This window comes from Triticum aestivum, chromosome 1B, assembly GCF_018294505.1.
Source record: "Triticum aestivum cultivar Chinese Spring chromosome 1B, IWGSC CS RefSeq v2.1, whole genome shotgun sequence".
NCBI classification, from domain to species: domain Eukaryota; kingdom Viridiplantae; phylum Streptophyta; class Magnoliopsida; order Poales; family Poaceae; genus Triticum; species Triticum aestivum.
This window is the reverse complement of record NC_057795.1, coordinates 29,111,042-29,127,570: the sequence shown is the minus strand read 5'-3', so window position 1 is coordinate 29,127,570 and position 16,529 is coordinate 29,111,042. Positions and strand designations below refer to the sequence as shown.

Sequence of the window (16,529 nt, the reverse complement as noted above, 5' to 3'; positions counted from 1 at the left end):
CAAGCTTTCATCCACACGATGGCATGATCGTTTAGGACATGCTTCTTTTTCTTTAGTTGAAAAATTACTTAGGAAAAATAAACTCCCATTTGTTGGTGAGCGTAATATTGAAACTATTTGTGATTCCTGTCAACGAGCTAAGAGTCATCGGCTACCCTATCCTATATCCACCAGTGTGTCTATCAAACCATTGCAATTAATTTTTTCCGATGTGTGGGGTCCTGCCCCCAACTCAGTAGGTAGACACACATACTACGTGAGTTTTATTGATGACTACAATAAATTCTCCTGGATTTATCTTCTTGAGAAAAGATCCGATGTTTTTCAAGTCTTTAAGAATTTTCAAGCACTCATTGAACGTCAATTTGACAGCAAGATACTTGCTGTCCAATCAGACTGGGGGGGAGAGTATGAGAAATTAAACTCTTTCTTCCAAACCCTTGGAATCTCTCATCATGTGTCATGCCCCCACGCTCACCAACAAAACAGCTCTGCTGAACGCAAGCACAGGCACATTGTTGAGGTCGGCCTAGCTCTCTTAGCTGGCGCCTCCATGCCTTTAAAATTCTGGGATGAAGCCTTTCTCACTGCTGTCCACATCATCAATATGCTCCCTAGTCGCGTTATCAATAATGAAACTCCAGTAGAACGACTGCTCCACACCAAACCTGACTACACGTCTCTGCGTGTTTTTGGGTGTGCATGTTGGCCTAATCTTCGTCCATACAATCAACGCAAACTTACATTTCGATCAAATCAATGTGTATTTCTTGGGTATAGTGCCCAACACAAAGGTGTCAAGTGCCTCGATGTGTCCACGGGACGAGTCTACATCTCCCGTGATGTTGTCTTTGACTAAACAAAGTTTCCTTTCGCTGATCTGCTGATCTTCATCCCAACGCCGGTGCCTTACTTCGCAAAGAAATCCTACTTCTACCTCCTTCTCTCACCGGCCTTGATCATGGGGGAATTACTTGTGATGATTTAATGTTGACTGACTCTCCTAATGGTGCACCCGAGCTCTCTTGTGACGTTGCAGGAACGATTAGCGAAGAAAATCATGAAGAAAATGGCCCCCAAGTGCCATATTGGCTGTGTCCAGATTTGGGGAGCAAATCCCCCTCGGGATCAGCGCCGAACCAGCTGCAGCCCAGAAGATATACGCCGGGATTCGTGCTGGCAGATGTGCCAGGCCAGCCTGCGGCGGAATCTTCCGCGCGTATGGACCAGCCCCCGGCTGGTGGCTCCCCCGATGCCACGCGGCGGCGTCCCTGTGGAGAGCGCAGCGCGCGGTTCCCCGACCAACCGCACTGCTACCAGCGGCGGGCCCAGGTACAGCCGACCGGCGCAAGGGCCCAGGAGCGGCCGACAGGCGCGAGCGTGGGCGCAGGTTCCAGTGCCGACCCGACCAGCCAGGAGGGCGCGGGATTCGGCGTTGATCCTCGTGGCCCCACGCAATCATTGGCCCATGATGAGCCTGCTGGCGCGGCAGGAGGAGCGCCAGGATCTTCTACGGCTGATTCAACTCCACCATCACATGCTCAAATCACAGAAGATCCGTCGCGGGTGTCAGCTGAATCCGCCTCGGGATCGCCTGTGCCAGGGACTCCTGTGCATGCCTCCGGATCTTCTGCGCCGGCTAATTCCGAAGTACAGTCTAGGCGGCTCATGCGGCTACAAAAAGGTGTAACTCAACCCATTAATTACAAAAATTTGAGCAAATATGGCCTTGTTTGTTCTACAGATGAACATGCCGAACCAAGAAACTTGGATGAGGCACTTGGAGATGATAAGTGGAGAAAAGCAATGATGGAAGAATATGTGGCACTGAAAAAAAATGAAACATGGCATTTAGTTCCCCCACAGAGAGGTAAAAATCTTATAGATTGCAAGTGGGTGTTCAGAGTTAAAAGGAAATCTGATGGAACTATTGATAGATACAAGGCTAGACTTGTTGCTAAAGGTTTTAAGCAAAGATATGGTATTGACTATGAGGATACATTTAGTCCCGTTGTAAAAGCTGCTACCATTCGCCTTGTTTTGTCTATTGTTGTGTCCAGAGGATGGAATCTCAGACAGCTAGATGTACAGAACGCGTTTCTTCATGGTGTTCTGGAAGAAGAGGTGTATATGAAACAACCTCCTGGGTTTGAGAGCAAGTCTAATCCCTCGTTTGTTTGCAAGCTTGATAAAGCACTTTATGGCTTGAAGCAGGCTCCAAGGGCATGGTACTCTCGTCTCAGTCACAAGATGCAATCACTTGGTTTTGTTCCTTCCAAGTCAGACACCTCACTATTTATTTACAATAAGCTCAATACATGCATCTTTGTTCTCATCTATGTTGATGATATTATTGTTACAAGCTCATCTAGTGAGGCCATTGCATCATTGTTGAAGGATTTAAGTGCAGAATTTGCTCTCAAGGATCTTGGAGATTTGCATTTTTTCCTTGGGATTGAGGTGAAGAAACACAAGGATAGACTTCATCTCTCTCAGGAAAAGTATGCACCCGACTTGGTAAGAAAGGCAGGCTTGCAAGGTTGTAAACCATCCTTCACTCCATTATCTAGCTCAGAAAAGCTATCTCTCACAGAAGGGCAACTCTTGACTCAAGAAGATAGTACAAAGTACAGAAGTTTGGTAGGTGCTTTACAGTACTTGACTTTAACAAGGCCTGATATCTCTTTTGCTGTCAACAAGGTATGTCAGTTTCTGCATGCACCCACCACTGTTCATTGGACTGCTGCAAAACGTATTGTCAGATATGTCAAACATACTTTGAACATTGGTCTCAACTTCAGCAAGTCATCCTCAACTCTTGTTAGTGCTTTCTCTGATTCTGATTGGGCAGGCTGTCTAGATGATAGACGCTCTACTGGTGGGTTTGCAATATTTTTTGGACCTAACTTGATTTCATGGTGTGCAAGAAAACAGGCCACAGTGTCTAGGTCTAGCACAGAGGCAGAGTACAAGGCATTGGCAAATGCTACAGCTGAAATCGTATGGGTTCAATCAATGCTAAAAGAACTTGGTATAAAAAGTTCTCAAGCTCCCTGCTTATGGTGTGATAATCTTGGTGCTACCTACTTATCTGCAAACCCAGTTTTTCATGCCAGAACAAAGCACATAGAGATAGATTTTCACTTTGTCAGAGAAAGAGTTGCAAGAAAACAACTTGATATTCGGTTCATTCACTCCAAGGATCAAGTTGCAGATGGGTTTACTAAAGCCCTGCCTATCAAAAGCTTTGAAGAATTTAAACATAATCTCAACTTGATGAAGTTGTGATTAAGGGGGGGTGTTAACCATCACATATGCGGCATGTATAGGAGATATAGAGATATGGCTAGGAGGTAGTTTGTATGAGATATTCTTGTAACCATCTCCTCCTTTTCTTCTCTTCCAAGTTGTATCTTGATTCTCTCTTATCTCCTCTTGTAACCGCATCATGTAAAGCCATCTAGGGTTTTGGCTCCCTCCTATATAACATGCACACGTCGCCCCCATCAGGGCAAGACGTTTCACGCTCGCACAGACTTCTTTTTGGTCAGAATGTGGGTGTACTTTTCCGTTATTGATATGATTGACTGTGGCTTGCCATTCCACTATGATGTACCATGATAATATAGGTAACTCCTCTTTTTTTCATTCAGAGTTCAGTCTCCAATTTTTTGCCTGCAGTATGACGTTTGTAAACTTAAGACATTTCAAGTTCTTTTGTAGTCATGAATTATTTTACTGTTAATGCATTCTGATTAAAAAAATAATGCATTCTGATTAATCATCTTGCTAATTACATGATGCTACCCAAAAGTCAAGTAGTTAACCTGACCACTAGTGCTGTGAAGTACTAAGATTGGTATTGTAGAAGCATTGATTGATATTCCACTAATTATCATGGGAATCATGTTTTATGTGTGAGTGTTTATCTAGAGAACTCGGGTAGAAAAGAAAATTTAAAAATCATCACGAGTAAACGTCCAGTGGCTAGACTAATTAGCGGATTGGTCCATCATCCACTGCTAGTAGCACATGTGGGTGTACACTCGCATGCTCGTACTGGAGTCTGCTGAAACACATGCACATTAGATTAGCGAAGGGCATGGCGCAGCGAAGGGCATGGCGCAGGCTTAGGGCGTCAAGCTATTGAGCATGCCCCCCTATGCCGGGGCGCCATGCTCCCAGGCACGTACAACATGGTAAGTCAGCGCTGACTCCACATCACCCTTGACCGGGGAGTCATGCTGTCTAGCATGGCACCCCAGGGCTGGGCGTCATGAAAACCCCCTAATTAAGTAGGGAGGCCATGAGCACCACCACGTGCATACAAAGCTGCCTCTACCTAGCTAATGAGTCATTTATTTTGCAGAAAAGCGGGCCGTTTAACTAGCTAGCTAACAAATAGCAAGCATTGAAAGATTAGCATAGCAGCAGGTGAGTGAGCAGAGGGACAGGGAGGTGCTACCTGCTGGGAGCGTTGCGTCGTGGTGGCCGAGCTGGACTCGTCTAGCTCGGTCCCCTTGATCACTCACCTTGGAAGATGAGGAGCACAACCATTGGTGGCTATGTGCGCCCATCCTCCTCCTCATGAGGGCAAGGCTGGCAGCTGCAAGGTGCCCTCCTACCGTCATCGCCGTCGCATCCATGCCATGGGTGATCTGCAGCAAAGGAAATCTGAACCTCATTACATATATCTTTGGTCTGAGAGCAGAGGCAGCTTTAAACATTAGCATGCCTTTGGCAGGAGTAACCAACCATAGAGCCGAAATATGGCCATGAGAGCAGTAATGAGCCAAACCAATTGAAACAAACGTAAAGGGACCAATGGGATTAACAGAATCTATGCATTGCTTGAACCAAAAAATGCTACTGCACATGCATTCACTGAAGAAACTAGAATCATGTACATACATAAAAATTGAAAAGTGGAAGAGCAACAATTAGTAATGGACTAGATTAGTTAGTAGACTAATTTAATTGAGTGCAATCAACTAATTACCAAAAAAGAGGCGTGCTACAGTAATTCGTGGTGGCTGTTCCTTGTTTTAGCAGCAGCGGCATACTCGAAATATAACAAGTATTAGTACTCAAAGAGGATGAGTTTGACTAGAGCAAGGAAATGAAAACAAGGACAAGATTTCTTTCTTGCAAATTCACCGCCACATGCATAACACAGCTAGCTAATGACCCAAAGGAAAAACCCATGATTAAGCAGCAAGGGCATGACCACCACCACGTCTACCTAGTGGGCCATTAGCAGAAAAGCAAGCCGTTTAACTAGCTAACAAACAGGAACCAGTGGAATATTCGCATAGCAGCAGCCGGTGCGGGGAGAAGCAGGTGAGTGAGCAGGGTGTGCGGGAGAGGGAAAGGGGGAGGGAAGTGCTACCTTCTGGGAGCGGTGCAGTGTCGTAGCCAGGATGGACTCGTCGAGCTTGGGCAGGACCCCTTGGTTGCCTTGGAAGCAGAGGAGCAGATCCCTTGGTGTGCCCCTCCTCCACGAGGAGGACAGGGCCCCCAGCTAGGTGCATCCCTCCTCTTCCTCGAGCAAGACAAGGCCATATTCCCGGCCGGATATGGCGCCCTCCTACCCTCGTCGTCGTCATGTCTGTGCCATGGGCGGTCTGCAGCAAAGCAAAGGAAGACAAGGTTAGTTTGGGGCGGCAGTTGTGGCGGATCTGGCAGTTTCTCGGGGGAAGTTTTATTATTTGGCACAAAAAGTTAATTACTACAGAACTTCGCCATGCTCCAACATACATGAGAAACTGGGAGTCCAGTGGCAGTGTGGCACCAATCAAGCAAGCAGTAAGCCAAATCCGGACCTCACCGAAATAGTTTGGTTTAAAAAGAATAGAAACTAGGCAGGCTAGAGAAGAGCATCGACCACTTGGGTAAACCAAACATACTTGTCATGAAGAACCTACGCAAATTGCAAAATTTCATCATACACAAGAACCTGGAGTCGAGTGCAGTCAAACAAGCAGTAGACCAAAACCATGATGGACCTCACCACGCTAGTTTGGTTTCACATCCAGAATACAAATTACCATCACGGCATCATATATGACAATAGAAACCATCTAGTCTAGAATGTTCACTTTGGTTCACAAATGAACTATGCAACACAAGAAGATTGACATTGTATATCCACTTAAAAAACATAAACAGAAATTGGGTCAAAAGCCTCACAGTCGAGAGGGGCAGAGCCAAGACCTTGTGTGGGGAGTCAAGGTCAGGCTCCCCTGACTTGGCGATGTCCTCGTCGTGCTCGTCAGCTTGGGCTTGGGGTCCCGTTCATCCCCGTCGTCCATAGAGTCGGGCACCTGCTACACCAAACAAGGGAGGAAAATAAATAGAGTTAATTGGTTTTAAATAAAAGACTGGGGTGAGTGCTGCGAGCAGAATAATGTTTTTGTGAGGGTTGCGGAGACAAACATGAATATGATGATTAAGGTTGTCTGCTAATGCTACTAGTAGCGCTAGAACATCAAGTAGAATGATATCACTATGTAGAACAACAAGTTCATAAGTCCGTCTACTAGTACTAGTAGCGCTTGAACATCAAGCAGAATCATACCATTATACACAACCACCACCAGCAACTCAATAAAGCCTACATTTCACACTACTACACAGTTAAATTTTAGCGACATTCGGGGAAATTTCCAGAGTTCACAAATAGGGCCTGAATGGTGCATGCATTAGAATTATTTACCATGTAAGAGCATTTCTCTGCACTCACAAGAGCTCACTAGAAGAATGAAACTACAATGACAGCGATGTTACAAGTACAATTAACAACAATAAACCAGAAGACTTAAAAAAAGAATAACTCAACCATGCTACTATGTTGGTAACTACCCAACCATGCCAATGATATTAACATGATTTATGTATTGCTTGAACAAAAAATGCCGCTGCATATTCATTCATAGAAGAAACTAAAGATCCAAAAGGAATGGCTCCAGATTTAATCAAAGTTCAATCATGCATCAACACGTGCATAGCTAGCTGCCTCTACCTAATGGGGCATTTATTTAGCAGAAAATCGAGCTGTTTATAACTAGCTACTCCCTCTGTCCCAAAATATAAGAACGTTTTTAACACTACACTAGTGTCAAAAACGTTCCTATATTATAGGACGGAGGGAGTAATAAACAACAAGCATTGGAACATTAGCATAGTTGCAGCCGGTGCGGGGACATTAGCATAGCAGCAGGTGAGTGGGCAGAGGGAGAGGAAGGTTTTACCTGCTGGGAGCGGTGCGTCGTCGTGGCCAGGCTGGACCCTTCTCCCCTTTGGGGTGAGAGACATATCAAAGGCGCAACCCTTTGGCTTTTGTCCTCGTGTTATGAGAAGGCATAGCTGCATTATCATCATGAAACAATACTAATTGAGTAAATCATAAAGCATAATGACCAAGTCATAATGATCTAAATCAACTCAGAATCAGATAGCATATGATGAACATGTTTATATCTTTTACTTAAGCTTTCCAAATTTAGTGTTGATACATGTACATTATCTTACAACAAACAACTGCAATGGAAATTTGAAGAAAAAAACGTCAAAGTATCAGTACAATTCTGACCAGCTTATGTTATGATTTGCTTCCACGCTTGAAAAAATAGGTACCTTCATGTTATGGGTCAGAACCCAATAGTGTACCGCGTTGCTCACGATTACAACAGTTCTAGACGAATCTATCAACATGAAATATATTGTGAGCCCCCCCCCCCCCAGCCCCCGCGTCGCTCCCAGGGGCGACTCGGGAGGAGAAACCCTAGCCGCCGCCCAGGCTCCCCTCCTTCCCCTCCCTCCCCTCGCCGTCGCCGGTGGATGCCGGCAGGCAAAGCCCTCACCGGTGGACGGCGGCAGCGGGGCCCTTGTTCGTGTGCTTGCGCGCCGCTGCTGGGTGTGCTGGAGCGGCGGGAGCGCGCGGTGGCACGACGGGCGGCCGTCTGCTTGCGGGGAGGTCGAGATGGCGTGGACTGCATGCGCGGTGGCGCTGCCATGGCGGCCGCCGGCCGCTGATGCGTGCGACAGAGTTGAGGGCGCCCAGATCTAGGTCGCGCGAGCCCGCCGAGGCCCGCGACAATCACTCTGCCCCCACCCACCCTTCTCCCTCCTCCCACCCCTCCCGTCCGCCACCGGCGGTTGCCGCTGGGTTAGCAAGCACGCGCGCGGCGACCCTGACGGTTGCTGCTCCGCTGTGCCTCGGCGGATCCTGGCGGCGGAGGCTGCGGGCCAGCGCGGCGGCGGCGCGGTGCAGGTGGCTGCTGCCGCCTGCTGGACGCGCTCCCGGCGGTGGCCGGCCTGCTGGAGCTGCGCTGGTCGGTGCCCACTCCTGCGACGACAACATTTCTAGGCTTCCCCCATGTGTGTTGGTCTTCTCCGACGATTCTTCGCCATGCCCGGTCTGCCAATGCATCTGAGGTCTTCGTTCTTGGGTCGGGGCGAAATCCCCGCGCGGTGACGGCCTGCGCTGTCAACGGCGACGCCCGAGGGTGCCGTCACCTCCTTGGAGGCGTTGGCATGACCCTGACCGGACCTCCTCCTCAAGCACCGGGAGAAATCCTAGGTCCGGCCTCCCGGACCGGGCAGCGGCGGCGTCTCAACGCTGTTCCCCTCTTGATGGCGCTGCTTTGACTGCAAGTGGAGTACTTGATGCGGCAGATGGTGGTTGGCGATGCATCGATCTGGCGTAGACTGCTACACAAGGAGCAGGTCGCAACGTTTGCCTGCGCCAGCGATCCCCAATGGATGCTACACCAGTTCCAATCAGGCCCTGCCTTTCACCCGCCGACTCTCTAGGCACATGGGTGCGAGGTACGTCGGCCTGGGCAGTCCTGAAGCTGCATTCCTCCCTAGAAGTGTCTCGCAATGGCAGTGATGCTGCCCTGTTGCTCCGAGTCTCGGTGCTTCGCCATTTTGGCTGGAGGCAAGGCTGGGCGAGGCCTAATGTCGTTGCGTGCCTGTAGTTGTGGGCACCTCCTCGCCTAGCTGTAGTCACTTGGTGAGGACAGTCGTTGTGTGTGTGTGCGTGTGTGTGTCCCTCCTTTCTGGAGGTTGTACCCCCGATGTCTTCCTGTTCAATACAATGAAACGCAACTCTTTTGCGTTTTCTCGAAAAAAAGAATCATATTAAACTGAACTTTATTCCCAAATTCTTGTATGTTAGAAGCTAAACATTTCTACACTAACGTTGTAATGCTTTAGTGGAAATAGAGCAAACTACCTATAATCGAGCAAATTTCTGAATTACTGCTACACTAATACAGTGATGCTTCAGTGGAAATTGAGCAAACTGCCTATAATCAATCCCCAATTTATCATCACAAGTGAGAATTTCAGAGCAGCTAATGAATGCATTACATGCTTCCACCTCCACATATCCAAAAATAAAATTTTCATATGGTTGGTTTAGTACTGTAAGTGGAAGAACCGCTCTATTATGGAAAAACAAAAGGCACCTTCCGAATTAAGCTAGGGGAAACGGTAATCCTTCAGCTATTATTACTGCAGGTTATAGATAGGGACCACCAATTTATTATCGCAAGGTCAGCAGTCAGAATGACACCTCGTACGGATGAAGCATGCTGTCAGGTCAGAAGGGGAACCATCAAGAACCCTAACTATAACACATTGGAACTGGCAGACCGCAAGGCATCTCCACTCGTAAAGCATGGGTGATTTACCAGAGCGGGATCAAGAACATGGCGGCTACTAGGACGGTAGGACCACAACCCTAACAAGGCCAAACATCAAAACCTGGAACCAGGAGCGCAAGCTCCCAGCTCCGCAAACCAGTTAATAGGATTCTCAAAGTTTACCAGGTTTTGAGCCGTCTCCTCGAAGAAGGCCTAGCCTGACCCCGCGCGGTCGCTGCCGGAATCGCTCTCAACCTCATCTCTGGCGCCCATCGCGTGACCTGGCTGGACTAGTAAAGCTCGGGCCCCTTCATCGCCCTCCTTGGAAGAAGAGGAGAAGAGCCCTTGGTGACTATGTGCGCCCATCCTGAGGAGAACAAGGCCAGTGGCTGCAAGATGACCTCCTTCCATCATCGCCATCTCATCAGCGCCATGCGCGATCTGCAGTAGAGAAAATCTGAACCTCATTACATATAGCTTTGGTCTGAGAGCAGAGGCGGCTTTAAATCATAGCATGCAATGAGAAGGAGTAAGCAACCATAGAGCAGAAATATAGCCATGAGAACATTAATGAGACAAACCACTTGAAACAAACAAACTTAAATGAGAAAATCTATGCATTGCTTGAACCAAAAAATGCTGCTGCATACTCATTCATTGAGGAAACTTGAATCATGTACTCCCTCCGTCCCAAAATTCTTGTCTTAGATATGTCTAAATACGAATGTACCAAGTCATGTTTTAGTATTAGATACATCCGTATCTAGATGAATCTAAGACAAGAATTTTGGGACGGAGGGAGTACATACATTGACATTGAACCAAAACTTGTGACGTGTATTCATCATATAGTTGTACAATTGCAAACTAAGAGATACCGAAACTGGGCAAGAGCAACAATTATTAATGGAATAGATTAGTTAGTAGGCTAATTCAATCAAGTGCGGCAACTAATTACCAAAAAAGAAGCATGCTACGGTAATTGGTGGCGGCTATTGTTGTTGTAGCAACAACGACATACTTGAAATCTAACAAGTACTAGTAGTACTAAAAAAGGATGAGTTTGACTAGAGCAAGAAAATGAAAACAAGGACAAAAATTATTTCTTGCAAATTAACCACCACATGCATAGCATATAGCTAGCTAATTAATGGCCCAAAGAAAAAACCCTAAGTAGCGAGGCCATGACCGCCACCACGTCTACCTAACAGGCCATTAGCACAAAAGCAAGCCGTTTAACTAGCTAACAAACAGAAACCGGCAGAAGATTAGCATAGCAGCAGCCGCTGCGGGGAGATTAGCAGCAAGTGAGTGAGCAGAGGGAGAGGGGGAGGGAGGTGCTACCTGCTGGGAGTGGTGCGTCGTCAAGGCCAGGCTGGGCTTGTCGAGCTCGGGCAGGACCCCTTGGTTGCCTTGGAAGCAAAGGAGAAGACCCCTTGGTGTGCCCCCTCCTCCTCGAGGAGGACAAGGCCGGCAGCTAGGTGCGTCACTCCTCCTTCAGCAGGACAAGGCCCTACTCCTGGCCAGATCTGGTGCCCTCCTGCCATCGTCACCGTCTCATCTGCAGCAAAACAAACGAAGAGAAGGTTAGTAGGGGGTGGCGGATCTACCAGTTTCTATGGGGGAGCTTTATTATTTGGCACAAGAAGTTAATCACTGCAGAATTTCGCCATGCTCCTACCTACACGAGAACCTGAGAGTCCAGTGGCACCAATGAAGCAAGCAATAAGCCAAACCCCGGACCTCACAATAATAGTTTGGTTTAACAAAGAACAGAAACTAGGCAGGCTTGAGGAGAGCATTGATTGGGTAGACGAAACACAAGACTTGCAGATATATTGGCAATATTTGACAAGCACACCTAATTCACATGACGATTTTCGAATGCAAGCAGCGAAGCACTATGGCCCCATAAAGTCTTGGGCCATTATGCAATAAACTCTTATCGTAGCCACAAATGGTCCAACTTGTGGGCACAAAATTGAATAATTGATTGATGAATCAGATTTGCTCATGTTTAAATTGTAAAGAGGGGAGAAACTGAATCGGCCTAGAACCACCCACACACACCCACACCCACCCACCGACGCACGCACACGCACACGCACACGCACACACACAGTGTGTGTGTGTGTGTGCGTGCGCGCGCGCGCGTGCGTGCGCGTGTGTGCACACACACACACACAGATGAGATGGGCGACCTTCTGAGAGTTAGTTTTTCGAATTAGTTATTGACGAGGACAAACAAAGTCTGATAGACTCAAGAGTTAGATGAACGCCATACCACTAACTTATTGAGCAGTGAGATTGCTATGTTCCAAGTGAGATTAAATAAGTTGACGGGAAAAAATCGAATTTTTACCATGACAGTGGCATAACAACACAAATCTCACAATTCAGATACAAGTGTTAAATTCAGACATATATTGATCACATTATTGATCGATGTTCAATTAAGATTTTTGCACGAGTGCTCCTAATATATGATGAGTTAGGACGTCCATAAAGGAGGGAGGCCTTTTCAAGAGCAGAACAAAAAAAGTATGTACACTACGCGGAGCAATAGAGGCTATCTTGGATAGTGCCAGAGTACGTGTTAATAAGTTCAGTTCCTTAATCACTAGCCAATATGCATACAATTCAATTGATTCATGCACCAAATTTGAAATAGCAAAATAGCTCAAATTTACAGATCATCTAGTCTAATATTATGTGTCATGCTGCTCTATTGTAACTCCTAGGTTTCTCCCAGCATCAATTATATTCCTCTAGCTACTTAAACTCCAACACACAAGCATAGTAACCAGAAACTGAAATACCATTCATTCATCACTACCAAAACAACCTCCTTATATAGCTACAAAGTGACCATCAGGAACCACACACGCATCATGCAAGGTAGTAGGACCAAATATGGTATGAAGTGGAACCATACTTGTCATCAAGAATCTACGCAAATTGCAAAATTTCATGATACACAAGAACCTGGAGTCAGGTGGCGTCAAGCAAGCAGTAAACCAAACGAATGATGGAACTCACCACAATAGTTTGGTTTCACAACCAGAATACAAACTACCATCATATATGAGCATAAACACCATCTTTTTAGCTCATGGTCACTGTGGTTCACAAATGAACTATGCAGCACCAGAAGAATGACAGTGTATATCCACTAAGAAACATAAACAGAAATTAGGGAAAAAGCCTCACAGTTGAGAGGGGTTGAGCCAAGAACTTGTGTGGGGAGTCGAGGTCAGGGTTCCCTGACTCGACGATGTCCTCATCGTTCTTGTCGGCTTGGGCTCGGGGTCCCGGTCATCGTCCTCGCCCATGATGCCGGGAACCTGCTTCACCAAATCAAGCAGGAAAATATATAGATTTAATTGGTTTAAAATAGAAGACTTGGGTGAGTGCTCCAAGCAGAATCTTGTGCGAGGCTTGCGGAGGCAAACATGAATATGATGATTAAGGCTGTCTATAGTAGAATGATATCATTGTGTAGAACAACAGATTCATAAGTACGTCTACTAGTACTAGTAGCGCTAGAACATCAAGCACAATCATAACATTATACACAACCAGCAGCAGCAACTCAATAGAGCCTACATTTCACACTACTACATAGTTCAACTCCAGTGAGATTCATGGAAATTTCCAGAGTTTACAAACAGGGCCTGAATGTTGCATGCATTAGAATTATTTTCCATGTAAGAGCATTTCTCTGCACTGATAAAAGCTCACTAGAAGAATTAAACTACAATGACAGCTATGTTACAAGTACAATTAACAGCAGTAAACAAGAAGAATTCGAAAAAAAAAAGTATAGCTCAACCATGCTACTATGTTGGTAATTACACAACCATGCCAATGATACTAACAGGATTTATGTATTGCTTGAAAACAATGCTGCTGCACATTCATTCATAGAAGAAACTAAACATTCCAAAGGAATGTCTCCAATTTAGTCAAAGTTCAACCATGCACCAACGCGTGCATAGCTAGATGCCTTTGCCTAATGGGGCATTTATTTAGCAGAAAAGCAATCCGTTTAACTAGCTAACAAACATCAAGCATTGGAGGATTAACATAGCAGCAGCCCATGTGGGGAGATTAGCATAGCAGCAGGTGAGTAAGCAGAGGGAGAGGGAGGTTTTACTTGCTGGGAGTTGTGTGTCGTCATGGCCAGGCTGGACTCGTCGAGCTCGGGCAGGACCCCTTGGTCGCCCTTCCAGGCTGGACCCTTCTCCCCTATTTGGGGAGAGACATATAAAAGGCGCAACCCTTTGGCTTTTGTTGCATAGCTGCATTATCATCATGAAACAATACTAATTGAGTAAATCATAAAGCAGAATGACTAAGTCATAATGAATGTAAATTGACTCAGAATCAGATAGCATATGATGAACAAGTTTAAATATTTTACTTAAGCTTTCCAGATTCAGTGTTGATACATGTACATTATTTTATAAGAACAACTTCAATGTAAAATTCAAAGAAGAAAACGTCAAACAAGAGTCTAATTATGACCGGCTTATTATATATGATTTGCTTCCACATTTCAAAAATAAATATCCTCATGTTATGGGTCAGAACCCAACAGTGTAATGTGTTGCTCAAGATTTCTACAGTTCTAGACGAATCTATCAACAAAAATCATATTAAACCGATGAAGAATTAATTCCGAAATTCTTTTATGTTAGAAGCTAAAAATTTATATCAAGTGCAGTATATGATGAACTAACCTTTCATGGCAGCTTCTTCATCAAGATAAAGCGGTGTCGCGTATTGCCTTATAATTCCCCAATTATCTGCAATGGGAAATTCGAGGAAGAAAACGTCTAACCATGAGTCTAATTTTGACCATCTCATATTATGATTGTTTCGACATTCTAAAAATAGATGCCCTCATGTTATGGGTAAGATCCCAATAATGTACCATGTTGTTTATGGTTTCAACAGTTCTAGAAGAATCTATCAACACTACTCATACAAAACTGATGAAGAATCTATCGACAAAACTCATACACAAGGACTAGAGTGGGAGGCAATTAGACAAATCATCAGATGGAGATGCATCGGTTGGTTTCCATCCAAAATCCGGTGGCATTCAAACATCATGATCTGCTTGTAAAGACAACACCACCCAGTGCAAGTATACATAATAGGAACAAGCCTCATCAGGAGAGAGAGGAAGACAAAATTAAGTGGTGTTCCTCATCCACACGACGGACCTCACCCAGCCATGAGTCCACTACTGAACTCTGTTCCTCGTCCATCTTTACCAATATTGTTTTTTACTCACAGCTCAACGCCGCGACTGCAAAATAACCAAACAAGCACACACGTCATTAGCTAGACACCAATTGCTGCCTGGATTAGCTAGCGTCTGCAGCGACACTAACTTATCATCTCATTAACATATGCCATAGCATAGATAGATAGGAACTCACAGTTTGATAGGTGGTGTCCACTGCGGCATCCAACATTGACTTCAATGCAGACGAGCTCTTCTGGCTCACCGACGATAGCCAGGACAAGCACCCATTGCAGTGGTTGTAGTTCCCGTTCCACCGAGACGGCGTCTGCTGCTCCGTTCTCCCGGCCGGGGCTGACGTGAACGACAGCAACAGGTACACCATAGACGCCGACGAGCAGCTGCCAACCTCCCACTTGAAGCTCATCTTGCCACCCGACCTGCCCGAGCTCGCGCTGTCGTTGCACTTTGTTTCGGCTGCTGCAGGGGCACCACCACCGCCCCTTCCCTCGAAGCTCAGGAACTGCTGCTCATACAAAGAAGATTCAATCAGATTATAAGATACATGTGGTTTTAGAAAAGGCAAAATTGTAATACATAAAACAGCCACCAAAAACTGTAGCAAACTCTGCTCTATTGATGCCCAACCTGCCTTTCACCGAAAAAGGGTTGCCCCCCGCTTTATATTATAAAGCAACGACCACACGATACAAATGCTGGGGCCACAGCACACGCAAGCCCAAAAGAAACAAAAAAAGGAACTGAAGAGAAAATAATGCCAACAACGGCGGATCAACGAAAACGATGAGGACCCGCAACCGCCGCGCCCACCGGAAAATACCACCACGCTCCTAGCATTCCGGACCGCCGCATACCAAACAACACCCTCAAGAAGGATCGCGACGATGACGACGCTGTTGCCCGGACATGTCCTAGGGTTTCCCCCGGTACGCGAGGGGTGAGGTGGAAGGGGTATGCCCGACGCCCTTCAGGAAGGCACGGCGGCGCCCACGAGCGTCACCGCGTCGGTGCCGGCACGGCCGACAAGGATTTCTCCCGACCACCAACCAGCCATGACCCCAGACAATCCATCCCGCGCCACCAAACACACCGCCCACCAACTTGCGCCACCACGGTCGAGCAGTCTGCATCGCCGTCTCACCATGGCAAACGAAACGGGACCGACGGAAACAAGACGACGCAACCGGGAACCAGGAGCGGCAACATCAGCAGCCTCGCGGGAGGAGACATCCTCCACCGCCCCCGGCGGGATCCGGCCGGACGCAGCACAGGGGCAAACCGGGCCACCCCTGGCCCAGCCGAGCCCAAACGGGCTCGCGAAGCCCCCGTCGCCGCGCTGCAGAACGCGAGCCACCGTCGCCACCACCCCTCGCACGAGTCACGCCCCCGACCCGCCGGAGACGCCGCAAGCAGACCAGGCCAGGCCCGCCCAGACCCAGATCGAGCCCAAAAGGGCCTAGATCTGGGCCAGGAAGGCCCGCTGCTAGCCACCGCGTCGCCCCGCCGCCAAGCGGCCGCGCCACCGCCCGCACGCCACCCAGCACTGCGCCGCCGAGGGAGCTGCGCCGCCGCCGGATCCATTGTCGCCGAGGAGCACCCCCATC

At 47.1% G+C, this 16,529-nt stretch overlaps 1 long non-coding RNA gene and 1 pseudogene across 2 annotated transcripts in view; one reads left to right on the top strand and one right to left on the bottom strand.

Annotated features, from left to right (window-relative positions):
- Positions 1–4,517: 4,517 nt before the first annotated feature.
- The window catches only part of LOC123105162 (uncharacterized), a 16,581-nt gene continuing 4,569 nt past the window's right edge, over positions 4,518–16,529 (bottom strand). Inside the window, exons 7-13 of one of the 2 annotated variants that reach the window (XR_006450717.1) lie at positions 15,101–15,430; positions 14,882–14,967; positions 14,393–14,458; positions 7,251–7,365; positions 6,214–6,323; positions 5,390–5,624; positions 4,518–4,658 (exon numbers count right to left, since the gene is read on the bottom strand). This is a non-coding gene — a long non-coding RNA (uncharacterized lncRNA). Of the gene's footprint in view, positions 4,675–5,389; positions 5,625–6,213; positions 6,324–7,250; positions 7,366–14,392; positions 14,459–14,881; positions 14,968–15,100; positions 15,431–16,529 lie in introns of both variants that reach the window. The other variant, XR_006450720.1, reaches the window with a different exon arrangement.
- Positions 7,840–8,539, top strand: LOC123105152 (uncharacterized; annotated as a pseudogene).